At 44.7% G+C, this 14,453-nt stretch overlaps 1 protein-coding gene across 4 annotated transcripts in view; it reads left to right on the forward strand.

Moving 5' to 3' along the window:
* Nucleotides 1-1,486: 1,486 nt before the first annotated feature.
* The window catches only part of MGAM (maltase-glucoamylase), a 97,527-nt gene continuing 84,560 nt past the window's right edge, over nt 1,487-14,453 (forward strand). Inside the window, exon 1 of one of the 4 annotated variants that reach the window (XM_045495947.1) lies at nt 1,487-1,683. The gene's annotated coding sequence lies outside the window, so the exon portion shown is untranslated. Of the gene's footprint in view, nt 1,684-7,884; nt 7,998-14,453 lie in introns of those variants that run through there. The other 3 variants (XM_045495946.1, XM_045495944.1, XM_045495945.1) reach the window with 3 other exon arrangements.

Consider the following 14,453-nt stretch of genomic DNA (forward strand, 5'->3'; position numbering starts at 1 on the left):
ATGGGGATGCCAAACAATTCAGAGACTTTGTGGAGATTCCAAGGTGATTATTACAAGTGGTTGTAAAAGCCAGAACCACACAGATAGTAGCAGGGTATGTTTTGACCGGAGTGGGTCGGGATTTTTGGTGCAGATATTTACACGGAACCAAGGGAGAAAGTAAGAGCCTGTCACAGCAGGCCCAACGCAGGCTGTGTGGTTGCCAGGCAAGGAAACGCCCAGAAACCCGTCTGGAAGAAAGGACGACGACGACGCTGGTGGTGGTGGCTGGTAGTAGAAGAGGTGATGGCAGTAAGAGCAGAGCTGACATTTTGGCCAAGAGGCGGGAGTATCGGGTGAGATTCGGTTGTACCGTGGCCTTCACAGAAATAGGAAAAGCTGTGGCACCGAGTCTCTGCCGTTCCTTCTTTGGATTTGAGTGGTCTCTTATTTCTGCCACTTTCTACATGTTATCCCATCCCCTTCTGGGTAAACAAGTGTTTTCAGTGAAGCTTTCGTTTCTCTCTTGATAACATGACACGGCCCCACCGACTTAGCGCCCAGTGCAACATGACTCAGACTGTGTGTCTAAAACCCTAATTGCGGAGAGAGGGATTCCACTGGACCAGGTTGGGTCAGCTGTCCAGTGCTGTGACCGGTGGGTCGGGGTGATGCTGGGCTCCCTTGCCGGTGTGGGCAGGTGTTCTCTGGGCCCGGGGCAGGGGAGCCGTGGTGGAGACCATGGGAATCTCTAGTACAATATTTGGGCTTAAGGAGAAGCGGCCATCTGTAAGGTAAGGATGGTAGGATTTGATAACTGATAGGATCCGAGACGTTCCCCTTTGGGAGATGTGGTCGAGAATAAACTTGGAATTGGTTGAATGAATGAATACATATTTAGTCTGAAAAAGAAATTTCTGTATTTGCTGAAGTATTTACCGACTTCAGAGCCTGTGAACATCAGACTCCTGTATTGTTTATTTATTATTTTATTTATTTTATTTTATATTATTTTGGAGAGAGAAAGAGATAGATGGGGAGGGGCAGAGACAGAGGGAGACACAGAATCCGAAGCAGGCTCCAGGCTGTGAGCTGTCAGCACAGAGCCCGATACGGGGCTCGAACTCACGAACTGTGAGATCATGACCTGAGCCGAAGTCAGACACTTAACCGACTGAGCCACCCAGGTGCCCCTGGACTCCTGTATTGAAATGAAATTACTGCAAGTTTGACTGTGCCATTCTTTGAGTGACCTTTACCGAGTCATTTTTCTTCGTGTCTGTTTCCTCATTTTTTCCATGGGGATTAAAATACCTGCCCTATCACATGGGCTTGTTGTGATGAAAGAAATAATGCAGTTTAAAGTGCCCTGAGAACTACTCGGCGTGACGTAAATCGACGCTTTACGACTCACACGTGAATAATAGGTCACGTATTATTCCTAACAACGCCCTCCTTGGACCCACACCTGCGTGCACACGTGTGTCAAACTGCTGACTAATAGGTATTTCCCAAGGGAAGGAAATGCCGTAATGCTCAGCACTGGTCACTTGTACCGCCCCCACCTTTCCTCTGAACACTTCTGAGCAGAGAAATCACTCCTACTCCAACCAGGAGTTTTCCCACCCCCCCGGGTAGCCTCTGCTGTGAAGAGCTTATACTTGGAACAAAAGAAGGAAGACCAAGGACAATACAACAAAAGAGGTACAACTTAAAGCTTGTGGGCTGTAGTGACCATGAGAGACGACTTGTGACAGGAAGGGTGTGGATGGCATGTGCTTGTGAGTGTGAGTGCCCTAGTGTGTGCGTATGTGTGCATGTGTGTGCAGGGGGGGCGGTGGTCCTGTAGAACAAAGTTCTGGGCTAGGCCTGGCTTTCCTCCACCCTCCTGGGCCCTGGGAATGTGTGGGAGCCAGTGGTCCATGGAGGGAAGAGCCCACCTCTTCCAGCCCAACCCTCCTGTGGGGTTCTTCCTGGCGGCTGGTGGACCGGAGGAAGGGGATTTTGTTTCTTGTTTTTTTAAGGGGGGGAGGGGCACAGAGAGAGGGCGGGGAGTGTGTGTGTGTGTGTGTGTGTGTGTGTGTGTGTGTGTGTGTGTGTGTGAGAGAGAGAGAGAGAGAGAGAGTTTGGGAGAATCCTAAGCAGGTTCCACGCTCAGCCAGGAGCCCAATGCAGGGGATCCCACGACCCCGGGATCATGACCTGAGCCGAAATCAAGAGTCCAAAGCTCAACTGACAGGCCACCCAGGTGCCCTGAGGAGGAAGAATTCTAAACAGAATTGAAGCTAATGCCACTGCGTGTTGGATTTTCTTTGACTTTATTTTCAGAAAAGATCAGTTAGGGAGAGACTGGAAAACTGACACTGGATGTCAGGTGCTGACTATCTCAGCTTAGGCTCAAAATAATACCATGTCATGCATATTGTCCCCTCTAATTTACAGAGAATTAGGTAACTAGGCTTCAGAGGACTTAAATGAATATAGCAAGTAAGTAGAGACTCTGATAGTCAAGCCCAGGCTCGTTTGATTCCAAACACTATGCTCTTTCCAGGACACCATGGGGGGAATCACTAAACCACCATCTGAAGATTTCACATGGAAACACTCCCCAAGAGATGACTTATCTCTAGTCAAACACTGCATGCAACTGTTTCAGATTAACGAGCTATCAGGGATATCTTACCCACCCAGTTTATTGCTGGCAAAATACAAGCGGATGCATATCTTGTTTTCTATAGGATTTTCTTCCAGGAAGGGAGAATCTGATAACGCGTTCAGTGCTAGGAAGTTGGAGACACACACTACCGGTGCTCAGCTGTCTCTTCTCCATCCCTACCAGGGGCTGGCTCTGATGCAGCCTTTGAGGGAACTCAGCCAGTAGGGGCTTGATTAGCGGCTAGCACTCTTCAGAGCTCTTAGGGGTATGCACGTCTATAAAATAGATCCATATACTTTTTTTTAAAGGAGGCATTTTCTTTAATGTTTATGTATTTTTGAGAGATTGAGAGAGACAGAGCATGAGCATCAGAGGGGCAGAGAGAGAAGGAGACACAGAATGCGAAGCAGGCTCCAGGCTCTGAGCTGTCAGTACAAAGCCGAATGCGGGGCTCGAACTCACAAACCACGAGATCGTGACCTGGCTGAAGTCGGACGCTTAACCGACTACGCCACCCAGGCGCCCCTATATACTCTTGAACGTACTGTTATTTGAGTAGTTCAGAAAGGGGGAAACATACATCAACATGAGTTGAGTGTTTAGAGAAATTTCGTGGGAAGTGAGTTTAAACTTGGCTTTGCAATAAGAGCAGAGTTTACAGGAAAGAGCAGGAAAACAGGGGACAAGGATATTTCAGGTGAAGGCTGTACCACATATGCAGAAAGAGCCGTGAGCCAGGCTGTTTGGCGAATGCTGAAAAAAATATCGGAATGGCAGAATCGAGAATGAACAAGTGACCTTAAGGAGAAAGAGGCGTTTGCAATCTATCCTGGGGAACAGACTCTGACTATTTTAGGGTTAGGAGAGAAGCCAGAAGCAAGTGTCGTTTCGGGAAGGTCAGCACGGGGAGAGACAGGTGTTCTCATCAGTACCGGCCAGGTGGTTGACCGCTCTCCTGATCTTTAGATCTCTGGGCGGTAGAGTTGCCCATTTCTGTGTCACGCCAATGGACAGGCAGCTTATGCAGCTTCCAGAGTTCACTGCTGATACAAACTTGTCTGTTTGGAGGTGTGGGGGGACTAAATATTCTGACCAAAGATTTAAAGGGACAGATACTTCAGCATTTTGAGGCCTGGGCAGAGAGCTCAGAAATCTATTTCATGCTCTGACCGCTCTGGGCAGTTTCCTATCTGTGATGGTTCCCTGTGGCTCAAGGCTAGAATCTCCACAGCGCGACTCCAATGTGTTTTGCCAGTAGTGTCCCTGACTCTCCCGCAACCGTCTTCGCTAGCTGTATCTTTTTGCTGCGGTTTCTAAAACAAGTCCTGTTCCTCCTAACCTCTGAGCCTCGTGTATGCCGATCCCTCGGCTCAAAATGTCTTTCCTTCTTCCCTGCGCGCTCCCATCTGTCCATGCCTCCGCTTTCTTTCTCGTCTCTCCCAATGGTGTACTTAGTCAGTGCTGTCTTGTCTTTTGTACAGTAGCCACTTGACTTCTTACATTCTCCTGGCCATGAGGTTATGGGAACACCGCTGACATTCACGTGCTAGTGCGGGTTGGAGCAGACCGCCTGGGTTTGCATTGCGGTTTCACCTCTTGCTGGTTACATAAGTTAGGGCAAGTTGCTCTTTGTGTGTCTCAGGTTTCTGGTCTGTGAAACTGGGATGACAGTTGCTCCTTCAGAGGGTAGTGAAGAGGAGGAAATAAAAACCATGCATGTGAACCCTTTGACATAATGCGTAGGATCCAGGAAGCACGCGTGTTGCTGCTATTCTGATAGTGTCTTGTTTATAGCACACATACACCTATCTGTCGAATTGACCTGTGTTTTGGAAGTGGTCGGTGTTGTGTTTTCAGGGGGTGGAAGCAAGGACAGGAGGTGATGAAAGTCTAAATAAGGGTTCTGTCTAGGGAATGGGGGGAAGGAGGTTTTGGCATCACGTTATGGTCCCTGTATCTGCACGGCCTCCATGGCTCCTGAATAGACGTGTTTTCCTAACATCCTCAGGCCAGGTAAGGCTGTGTCGCTAGGGCAGCAAACGCCTCTATGCACCATGGTCCTGGTACCTCAGCCTGGCCTGAATTATCTCTTTTGTTTTCATCCGGGGGCTAAACTTTTATTTTTGATTTTTTATAGTTTATTTATTTTGAGGGAGAGAGAGAGTGTGCACACACACATGCACATGAGTGGGGGAGGGACAGAGAGAGAGAGAGAGAGAATCCCAGGGGGGCTCCACACTGTCAGCGCAGAGCCCGATGTGGGGCTCATGCTCATGGCCCATGAGGTCAAGACCTGAGCTGAAGTCGGACGCTTAACCAGGTGAGCCACCCAGGTGCCCCGGGGCTAAACTTTTAAACTGTTGCTGTCAGGCAACAACATAGATGTCAGTATGTAGTACAGGGCCTTGTGCCAAGTAGGTGCTTGATGAGTTTTCTTTTTTAAACATCAGTGAGTACCTACGGCATTCAGAAACCTGATTTGGGGGGCGCCTGGGTGGCGCAGTCGGTTAAGCGTCCGACTTCAGCTAGGTCACGATCTCGCGGTCCGTGAGTTCGAGCCCCGCGTCGGGCTCTGGGCTGATGGCTCAGAGCCTGGAGCCTGCTTCCGATTCTGTGTCTCCCTCTCTCTCTGCCCCTCCCCCGTTCATGCTCTGTCTCTCTCTGTCCCAAAAATAAATAAACGTTGAAAAAAAAAGTTTAAAAAAAAAAAAAAAAAAAAAAAAGAAACCTGATTTGGGAGCAAGGGAGGTATTGGCATAGTTGAAGGTTGCCTTGGGTTGGGAGTGCAGGGCCTGGGCTCTAGTCATGGCTGTGAAGATGCAAAATAATCTTAATAAATGTGACTGGCTTATTGAGTAGCTATTAGGTAACACCGAGTCTTCTACTTGTATTATAGCATTTGTCTCTCTATCTCCTTCTAATGTGACTGAATAGGATCGTTTCCGGCTTCCTGTAGGTTGAGGACATTGAGGCCTGTGCGGCTGTGCGTCCTCAGCCAGTAAGCAGACCTGGGCTTGGAATTCAGGTTTGCCCGATGTCGTATCTGGACCTTCTGTCACTACGCTTATGCAAACCTCACAAAGTTCCTGGGCCCCAGGTTCTTCATCTGTATAATGCGGGGACAGTAGCTGGTGTTCCTTAGACATAACACCAGATGCCCCAACCCACCTGGTCCCTAACGCTGAGCAGACAAGCATTCGGATGGCACTTCAGGCCCTTGCTGCTGCGGGGCCATTGTGAATCTCGGCCACATAATGTAGACAGAAGGCCTTGGTGCCCCGCAGGCCTCCTTGCTCCTTAGTTTCCCTTCCCTTCCTCTTTTAGCTCTAAATTCTCTGACTCGGTGATGCCAAAGGAATATGGTAGGTGTGTGTTTCCCAAAATCTGGTCTTCAGGCTTCGTTGGCTCCTGACATTTCACTGGTGGTCACTGATGAAAAAAATAAGGACCAGTAACTAAACTGTTCAAAAAGATAAATTGATTCCATTTTAGTAGTCTATGTCCCCTATAAAATGGCAATGATAATAAATCATGACTTTAGCTTTTCCAGGTGATAGGCACAATTTATAGATTTAGGTCTAATGGCCCAAATTTTTCTGAATTTTCACTGGTCCATAAAAGCAATTAATTGTCTAGGAATCTAGGAATAACAGTTGGGTGGGGTTTTTTACACTCTATGCTGAAGAGAATTTTTTTTTTATTTCCACCATGTCACAGACTGAGATTTTTGTAAACTTAAGATACAAATGAATTACAAGAGAAAGGAAATGAAAAACCAGGCATACACAAATACCCACTCCATTTTTTAATTATTAGGGTCAAAGAACATAAAATTATTCTGTCATATTGCAGCAAAGCCTTCTAATTTTGTACTTATTTCCTTGGGGACTGGCAAAAACAGGCTTATGGGTCACACTTGGAGGGACACATTTGAGGGGGGATCTGCCAGGAAATTTTAGAGCAGCGCTCTAAAATCCTGGGATTTGTGGATATAATTCAGTTATAATTCATGGATGTAATTCAGAAAGCAAGCGAACTTAGAAGGGGCAATATTTATGTATTTTTTTCTTTGCTAAAATCCAGCCAAAATTTGTCTTTTAAGTATAAAGTGAGATCACAAACATGAGTAGTGTTAGAGGTACCTAAGAATTTGGTTCCAAGAGAAGCTGTAGTTACTTTTGTATCATATTTTGACGACAATCTCAAGATACTATTTATACTTATCACTGTTTTGAGATTGTAATAGCGGTTAGTCCTCTTACTAGATTTGTTAGCTAATATATCATTAAAGAAACACATGCATTGTTATATTGCAATTAAAAAAAATCCTCGGGGTGTCTGGGTGGCTCAGTCTGTTGAGTGTCTGACTTCGTCTCAGGTCATGATCTCATGGTTTGTGAGTTTGAGCCCCGCATTGGGCCCTGTGCTGACAGCCTGGAGCCTGCTTCAGATTCTGTGTCTCCCTTTCTCTCTCTGCCCTTCCCCTGCTCTCTCTCTCTCTGTGTCTCTCAAAAGTAAACATTAAAAATTAAAAAAAAAATTAGTAACTAATTCAATCAAATCTGTTTTCTTTGTATCCTTATGTATTTTGTCTCATGCTTTTGAAAATATAATTTTAGAGATGCCTGAGTGCCTTAATCGGTTAAGCATCCAACTCTTGATTTCAGCTCAAGTCATGATCCCAGGGTTGTGGGATCGAGCCTCGAGTCAGGCTCTGCACTGACAGCATGGAGCCTGCTTGGGATCCTCTCTCTCCCTCTCTCTCTTCCCCTCCCCCCTTCAAAATACATAAATAAACATTTTTAAAAAATAAAAAAATAAGGATGTAATTTTAAGAGAGGTTCCCAGAGGCACCAGACTGCCAAAGGATCTCCATAGCATAAAAATGCTTGCGGACAACTCTTCTAGAGACCAGAGAAGACTATTCTAAAAACATTTTCAAAATTATTTCCTTCAAATCACAGATCAGAAGGTTGTGTTAGTAAATGTCAATGGGACACTGAGATGGTTTCTGTTTTGCTTTTTATCATCTACTGGTTGCGTCGGTCTGTGTTCCCTCGCGAGGCGCCTGAACGTGCTCACCTCTGTATATTCGGCACCTGGAGGGGTCAGAGAGGGTCAGGGCGATCACGTCTTCCTCCAGGTTCTTAGGGATGTTCTCGAAGGAAGACCATGATTACTAATTAACTAGCAAATCTTATCTTGAGAATGAAAGCTGGGCAGTCACCTGCATTTGAAACCCATTGGCATGGACACAGTAACCGCTCAGCAGGGCTGTGACTGCACTCTGTGGACTGTGCTCCTTGTTTCTCTTACTAGGCCATCCTTCGGGAGAGTGGCGACAGTGGTAGGAAGTGATGAGGTATGTTTGTGAACGGTGTGTTTATTTATGGCTCTAGATGTGTGTGTGGACTGGTGCTGATCTCCTTTAGTCAGACCGTCCTTGCCACTGATGAAACACAGAACTACACAGCAAACATAATTACACAAACACACACTGAAAACAAGGTTCAACTCATTTAATTTTTTTTCTTGCTCTGTGTGTGTGTGTGTGTGTGTGTGTGTGTGTGTGTGTGTGCTTGCGTGCACGTGTGTGCCTTCTTCTGGACCAAGGCTGGGTCTACAAGCCCTACTGTAGCTAAGCCTTTGTGCATGTGTGTGTTGTGTGTGTGCATTTAGGGGAGGGTGATGAAAGAACAAATACTCAAGGTAGCAATTCTTCCTGATTCAGGAGGTGAGGTGGGGGAAGGGAGGCAGAGGGGTTAGAATAGAGTCCGTCAGGACATTCCTTCTGGAAGGATGCTGAGTTGTGGTTGAGCGGTGGTAATTAGAGAGTCCATTGTGGTCAGGAAATTGAGAAATCTATTGCTACCTCCATGAGTTGGGTGCCTCAGTGATGGAATAAAGAATTATTCTAGGGAAGAGTCCAGGTAGTGTGTGAATTACAGGGGCGTGGGCAGGCATTGGCGTGCGGGGGGCTGTGGGGAGTGTGAGAGACTTCCTGTGGAGTCAGAGAGGAGGGCACGGAGGGGAAGACACAGGGCCTGCACTGGCAGCCTTGTGTGAAACAGAACGAAGTGCTGAGGGAAGGGGAAGGCGGCAACTTGTTGCTGATGGTCTCTCTCTGGTAAAGCCTGAAGAAAGCTGGGTCCTCACTGGTGCTAGACCCATGTGGGCATTTCCTGGTTACTGAGGTGGGAAGGAAGAGTTTCTGTTGGGGAAAGAGAAGGAGGCCAAGATCAGTTGCATGGGCTCACTAGAAAAGGCTACCAGTGGTCCCTGATATGGGGTCCGGACAGTGGCCTTCATGTGCCAAAGGGACCTCCCGCTGTCCACACTGGCTATTGCTCTGATGTCATGTTGCGGAACAGTGAGTGCACATGTGCTGGGCCAGGTGGGAGTGAAAGGGGAGGGGTCTGTGGTTTGTTGTGCTGGGCAGGGCCAACGTGTATCAGTGACCACATGATGCGCAAGGACATTCTGTCCTTTACCCCACTTTTAAGACAGCTCATCACCATTTCACTCATGCTTAGACATGCGATGTCAGTGATGTTTTTGTTGTCAACCATTCCCTTGTAAAATGAGCTTTGATGAGCTGATAAAGTTACTTTACAAACTGCTCCATAAGCATGGAATACCCGTGAGCTGGTGGGCTTGGAAGAAGACAGTTTCCATTTAAAGTGGGTTCAGGAGTTAGCTGCAGAAGGTGACGAGGCAGAAAAGCCTCTGCCCACCCTGGTGCTGGGGTCATGGTAGACCATACCTGTCTTCTAGAGATGATCCCTTTGTGGTTCAGATGGGGAAACTGAGGCCCGGAGGGGTTAGACAGTAGCTGGGAGACAATGAACCAACCCAGTAAGTTTTGCCCAGAAATTTTGAGGAATAGCCATGACTGGCTGGGCTCCTCTTTGAAAATCCTCAGTCTCTATAAAACTAACCCTCTCTTTTCCACTCGATCTCTTGCCTTGTGTTATCAAAGGATTTTTAAAAGAAAGTCTTAGATCATCATATGCAAATACAGACACTGTATTTACAAAATATGACAATAGATTATCCAGTTTTCTGAAATTACTTTTGATAGCTATTTCAATAGTTCAGGCCCCTACCTGGTTTAATCTACCTGCTTTGCCTAAATAGTTATAACAGTACCAGGAAAATGACCTTTGGCAATTATTCATATAACCAGTTTATTTTATTTTATTTTTGAAATGTTTATTTATTTTTGAGAAAGAGAGAGAGAGAGAGCAGAGGAGGGACAGAGAGAGAGAGAGACAGTGGATCTGAAACAGGCACTTCGCCAAGAGCAGAGAGCCAGGTGCGGGGCTCAAACTCATGAGCCATAATATCATGACCTGAGCCGAAGTCAGATGCTTAACTGACTAAGCCACCCAGGCACCTAATATAACCATTTTAATTCAAGAGGAAAAAATGACTGTTGGAGTCTGCACAGTTTACGTACAGTAATCATTTGGTCTTTGCAAGTGAGCTCCTCCATGAGCAATCTAATTGAAAGTGCAACCCTCACCCCCACCTTCCTTATCTTCCCCCTTCTCCATTGCACTTACCACAGCCTGACCTGGATGACAGGTGCACTTGTTTATTGCATCTTTTTCTAACCACAAGAGCATAAGTCCCATGAGGACAAGAAGCTTTATCTGTTGTGTTTGTTGTTGTAGAACCAGCTCCTGGAAGAATGCTTGACACATTGTGCGAGCTTAATAAATAATTGAGGAGTGAATAAATACACTGCAATCAGATCTAGCCTCCCCCCAAAGACATAGCATTGATAACTCGATGATGAATAATTATGGAAAGTGTGCATCAGCCGCTCGTTCTTGGTCTCATGGAGAACTCAACAGAGTGCTGTGGGCCACACCCTTAAAGTGAATTGACTTCTATGGATGCTTACAAAAGCACTTTTGAATCCCCCAGGTGCTGTGGGGACTGAAATGTTGCAGAATTTTTGTTTCCTTTTCTCTCCATAAAGCTTCCAACCCCGTGATTATCTCGGGAAGGACACAGCTATCTCTCATGTACCTCCTCTTAATTTAGCAGCCTTAATTATTCAGAAATACAGAAGTTTCCTGCATTGCATGACATTTGGATTCAGACTCCCTGGTTTGAAGCTGAGCTCTGAGTGCTGGACCTTGGGCACCGTAACTTCTATCAAGCTCAGTTAACTATTGGTAACCTGGAGATAATTACAGTCCCTCCTCGTAAAGTGGTTGTGAGGACTGATGGAAATAATGCATGGAAGTATTTAGCCTTGTACCGTGCACATTCTGAGTACTTAGTTAATGACCCAGATACTGTCTGATAAAACTGCAATCTCACAAAAATCCTGAGCTGGTGTACAACATGGGGCATTATAACTTAGACTACAGAGTAATGGTTGAAAATCTGACCGTGGAGTCCAAAGGCCAGTGTTGAAATTGTGGCTTTGCTTGTTATCAGCTGTGTGACATCAGGCAAGTTATTCGACCTTGCTGAAATTTTAATTTCCTCATCTGAAAGTGGGACTGTCACAATAATTAACTTGGAGTTGTCGTGAGGATTTCATGCAAAAAATTATGTAACCTTTTAGCACATTCATTCAATCATCATTAGTTATTTTTATCATTATTATCAAATTGCACAATTTTTGTTATGTGGAATAAAATATTTAAAGATTGATGACAGACTGCCAAATAACAGGTTTTTTTTTTAACATTTTTCTTTTAAAAGCAATTAAAAGCAATTTAAATTACTCTCTTACTGTATTTGCCTTTTGCCATTTGTCTCGATTTTGTTTTCCTAAGTTGCATTCCTAAATTAGATTGTAGATTTCACCATCAAGATCCCTGTGATTCAGAAAGTAATGTCAGCTAGAAGATGCTGAAGGTTTTTTTTTTTCAATAAGGTTTAAGGAAATGTTTCTCTTCTATAGGGAGAAAATAATTATTGTTGTTCCAGGGGTGCCTGGGTGGCTCAGTTGCTTAAGTATCCGACTGTTGATTTCACCTAAGTTCGTGATCTCATGACTCATGGAAAGGAGCCCTGCTTCAGGCTTTACACCGAACAGAGTGGAGCCTGCTTGGGATTCTCTCCCTCTCTCTCTCTCTCTCTGTCCCTCCCCTCCTCTCTCTCTCTCTCTCTCTCAAAATAAACAAATATTAAAAAAATTATTATCATTGTTCCATAGAACAGGTAACCATATTTAAATATATGACACAAAAAGACTTTTGATAAGAGGCAGAAAGATTTATTTTTTTTATTTTTTTTCAATATATGAAATTTATTGTCAAATTTGTTTCCATACAACACCCAGTGCCCATCCCAAAAGGTGCCCTCCTCAATACCCATCACCCACCCTCCCCTCCCTCCCACCCCCCATCAACCCTCAGTTTGTTCTCAGTTTTTAAGAGTCTCTAATGCTTTGGCTCTCTCCCACTCTAACCTCTTTTTTTTTTTTTCCTTCCCCTCCCCCATGGGTTTCTGTTAAGTTTCTCAGGATTCACATAACAGTGAAAACATATGGTATCTGTCTTTCTCTGTATGGCTTATTTCACTTAGCATCACACTCTCCAGTTCCATCCACGTTGCTACAAAGGGCCATATTTCGTTCTTTCTCATTGCCATGTAGTACTCCATTGTGTATATAAACCACAATTTCTTTATCCATTCATCAGTTGATGGACATTTGGGCTCTTTCCATAATTTGGCTATTGTTGAGAGTGGTGCTATAAACATTGGGGTACAAATGCCCCTATGCATCAGTACTCCTGTATCCCTTGAGTAAATTCCTAGCAGTGCTATTGCTGGCTCATAGGGTAGGTCTATTTTTAATTTTCTGAGGAACCTCCACACTGTTCTCCAGAGTGGCTGCACCAATTTGCATTCCCACCAACAGTGCAAGAGGGTTCCCGTTTCTCCACATCCTCTCCAGCATCTATAGTCTCCTGATTTGTTCATTTTGGCCACTCTGACTGGCGTGAGGTGATATCTGAGTGTGGTTTTGATTTGTATTTCCCTGATGAGGAGCGACGTTGAGCATCTTTTCATGTGCCTGTTGGCCATCCGGATGTCTTCTTTAGAGAAGTGTCTACTCATGTTTTCTGCCCATTTCTTCACTGGGTTATTTGTTTTTCGGGTGTGGAGTTTGGTGAGCTCTTTATAGATTTTGGATACTAGCCCTTTGTCCGATATGTTATTTGCAAATATCTTTTCCCATTCCGTTGGTTGCCTTTTAGTTTTGTTGGTTGTTTCCTTTGCTGTGCAGAAGCTTTTTATCTTCATAAGGTCCCAGTAATTCATTTTTGCTTTTAATTCCCTTGCCTCAGAAAGATTTTTTAAAATGCAAATGATACGTTATTCAAGAAGTCTTATTATCCATGCCTATTAATTATCTATTGCTGCATAGTAAATTACTCCCAAATTTCACAGCTCAAAACAAGAAATATTTTTTATTTCACAGTTTCTATGGGTTAGAAATGCAGGAGCAGCTTAGCTAGGTGGTTCTGGGTCAAGATGTCTCATGAAATTGTGGCCAAGATGTTGCCAGGGGCTGTAGTCATTTGAAGGCTTGACTTGGCCTGGAGAACCCACTTCTGAGATGACACCCTCCCTTGGCTGTTGGCTAATGGCCTCAATTTCTTGCTGGTTGTTGGACCTTCTCATAGGCCTCCTTGAGTGTCACTATGACGTGGAAGCTGGCTTCTCCAAGAAACGAACCAAGAAAAAGAGCAAGGAAATGATCCAAGAGAAATAGAAAGGAAGAAGCTGTAGTGCCTTGTATAACCTAGACTTGGGAGTCACACACCATTCCTTCCACCACATTCTGTTTGTTAGAAGTGAGTCACTGAGTCCAGCCTACTCTCAAAGAGTGAGGGACAGGAGATTTGACTCCCTCTCTGAAGGGAGGAGTATCAAAGAATGTGTGGAGGTTTTTTAAAAACCACCATATCGGGGGCACCTGGGTGGCTCAGTCACTTAAGCACCTGACTGGCTCAGGTCATGATCTCGCGGTTCATGAGTTCAAGCTCCCCTTTGGGCTCTGTGCTGATAGCTCAGCCTGCTTCAGATTCTGTGTCCCCCCTCTTCCCTCCCCCATTCACTCTCTGTCTGTCTCTCTCTCAGAAATAAACATTAAAAAAAATTTAAAAACCTACCATTTCATAATTTTGAAAAATAATGAATTTTATTTTATTGCAACACTTTACTCACTCCTGTCTATGGATATTTACACTATTCTCAGTCTTTTGCTGTTATATATGTTTCGTATCAGCTGCAGTGAAAAACCTTGAACTTACCTCGATGTGCAAGTGTATGTGTGGGCTTAATGTGTACAAAGGAAATTCCAGATTGAGTGTATGTAGTTTTAATAGTTTTTGTCAAATCTTCATTAAGTATATGGTGTTTACGGTTTGACTGTGGGTACAATGTGTGGGTACCTTTTACTTCATAGTGTCTCACATAGTGCGTTTATAAACATTGGAGAAACTTAACATAAGCCATCTCCTATCTCACAGCTACTAGCAACCACCAAAGGGAAGAAGACACAACCACTCAGGTAGGCGTTCTGATAACTCCTGTCCTTGCCAGTGAACATGAGATCACTCTTTACCTCACTAGCCAACTTCGTTATATCAGGCATGGAAGGTTATTAATTTTATGGAATTTTATATGCAAAATTAATATTATGGGATACCTTATAAGGCCTTTGGGAGTGTGAGGTATTGGGGACAGAACAGGTAAGAAAGATTGGAGTTGGGTAATTTAGTTTAGAAGAACCAAAGTCATCCTCATAGGGAAAGGTACAGCCGCTACATTTCCTTTCACA

This window comes from Leopardus geoffroyi, chromosome A2 (genome assembly GCF_018350155.1).
Source record: "Leopardus geoffroyi isolate Oge1 chromosome A2, O.geoffroyi_Oge1_pat1.0, whole genome shotgun sequence".
NCBI classification, from domain to species: Eukaryota; Metazoa; Chordata; class Mammalia; order Carnivora; family Felidae; genus Leopardus; species Leopardus geoffroyi.